Source organism: Oratosquilla oratoria, chromosome 7, assembly GCF_046742065.1.
Source record: "Oratosquilla oratoria isolate Oo_2021 chromosome 7, ASM4674206v1, whole genome shotgun sequence".
NCBI classification, from domain to species: domain Eukaryota; kingdom Metazoa; phylum Arthropoda; class Malacostraca; order Stomatopoda; family Squillidae; genus Oratosquilla; species Oratosquilla oratoria.
Window position 1 is genome coordinate 22,816,160 of NC_134783.1, and position 2,500 is coordinate 22,818,659.

Below are 2,500 nucleotides of genomic sequence, written 5' to 3' on the forward strand. Positions count from 1 at the left end.
GCTTCAGAAGAAAGAGTGGGGGCATGCTTGATCATCATTTGGTGGAATCAAAGTGAGAATATAAGAAAGCGGAGGAATAAAAGAAGGGAGAGAAACAGAGTTCTTAAAGTAAGCGAACAGTGACAGTGGAAAAAGATATGAGTATCAGGTGATTCAGGTACGTGTCGAATGGTAGAATGAAGAGGCGAGTGTCTCAGTATTTGGAAAGAAACGTGCATATAAGGAACGCTTGCAAAGGAGAAATGAGGATGCCTATAAGAGGTATACAATGAAGAGGGTGAAACCAAAGGAAAGGGTGAGAGGGGTCAAAAAAGAGCTGGTGTGAGTCAGAGTAGATGTTTATGTGATAATTCTAGAATAAATATATATATATATATATATATATATATATATAATATATATATATATATATATATATATATATACATATATATATATATATATATATATATATATATATATATATATATATATGTATGTATACTGAATGTTTCCCAGTGAACAGATTAACATCTAAGTCACTGACGCTTTGTCACGGGCGAGCTGAGTTCGAGTCCTCGACTTGACCACGTTTCAATTTCCAACGTATGCTTCCTTCGAGCTCCTCTCAGTCTCGACTGCGATGGTGCGATAGCATGGAATTAAAAGTGATTTGTGGTTGAATACATACATATATATATATATATATATATATATATGTATATATATATATGTATATGTATATATATATATACATATATATATATACATATACATATATATATATATATATGTATATGCTGAATGTTTCCCAGTGAACAGATTAACATCTAAGTCACTGCCGCTTTGTCACGGGCGAGCTGAGTTCGAGTCCTCGGTTCGACCACGTTTCAATTTCCAATGTATACCTCCTTCGAGCTCCTCCAGTCTCGACTGCGATGGCATGGAATTAAAAGTGATTTGTGGTTGAAAAGATATATATATATATATATATATATATATATATATATATATATATATATATATATATATATATATATATATATACATACATGCATACATACATACATATACCAAAGGCTCTTTCCCTCTTAAAAGGGAGGTAGCCAAAAAGAAAAAGGCATAAGATCATTCCCACCGATTCCATCCCTGAATACACTCCACACCCCTCCGCCCTCCCTCTTATCTTAGCACCTCCTGGATGACGGATTATCCCTGCACCTTGTCCACTGCCCTGGGTCAGAAGCAGTGTCGCAAGACAGCACATCCACAGCAAGGCCGCTTCATTGAATCGGCGACCCCCCCTTTCCGTCCCCCCATGCAAAAAGGAGAAGACGGGGAGAAATCCCTTCGGGCTGCGTCAAATTTTGCTCACACATAATACCTCACCCCCCATTCCCCCACCCATTCCACCTCATGCATCACAACACCATCCATATACAACCATTCTCCATTCACCCCTGTCTTCTGTCCTCTCCCGTTCTTCCTCAACAGACATACCTCGTCAAACACCAACCCCACCTCAGTCCGCCCTTCCCTTGACCTCTGTTACATTTTGCTTTCCTGACACCCTCTTTTTAATCTATATCATACAAATTTCCTCTTTTGTTCTTTGCAACCATTCCTTGTATGCACATCTGTCCTGCTACCACCTCACTTCCACCTCACTCCACCTTGCATTGACCCTCTTTCTTTTACCATCCACCCTCCTCCTAATACACAGTGTCTTTGCATACCTTAGTACTTCCCCTTTGAAACCTACCCATTCTTCTTCTACTCCCACCTCCCTCCTGCTTTTCTTATACTACATACCATACCTTCCAATTATTCATCCTCGTTTATTTTCAAAATCTGTGCCGTTTTCTTTTTCTGCCTCTGCCTCTTTCCCATCTCTTTTTTTCTTCACTTCATATCCACTGTCAATTTTCCTTCCGCCAGACATTCCACTGACCTTTTCTTAAACACTGTTAACTACGTTTTTTCTTTAAATACACATCTCCAACGTTTTATGTGTTTTCGTTCATTCCTGACACAATTTTTCTATTACTCCGTCCTCTGGTTCATCTTCTACTCTACCATTCAGATCGCCCAACACCATTGCTTCCAAAACTCTCCATACGCTGATGTAAATTATTTCAAGTCTTCTTTGCTCTCCTCACATTTCTCAGTGCCAAAGCCATGGTTTTCACAAACACCTATACCTCCGAATCTATTCTCATTTTCACCAACATTATCCTTGATGATATTTCCTTCGATTCATCCACACACATCTCATCACTTACCAACAGTCATTCCTTCTCTCCCTTGTCTTCCCTCTATTTCCGATGCCTTTCCTCACCTTCCAAGATTCAAATTTACCTTTTCTTTTCGATTTAGTTTCACGTATGATAACTCATTCATTTTTCATCTCGTAAAAGTACAATCAATCTCTTTCTTTTTGTTCTCAGTTTCCCCACGTCCTCGCAAAGACACAATGACTAAGGTTCCTATTGGTCTTCCTCCCCAGAACCTATTTTGTTTT

General features: G+C 38.7%; 1 protein-coding gene across 3 annotated transcripts in view; it reads left to right on the forward strand.

The window, feature by feature from the left end:
- Window positions 1-2,500, forward strand: part of Cad87A (cadherin 87A) — a 324,473-nt gene that overhangs the window by 290,405 nt on the left and 31,568 nt on the right. The gene's annotated exons all lie outside the window — the stretch shown is intronic.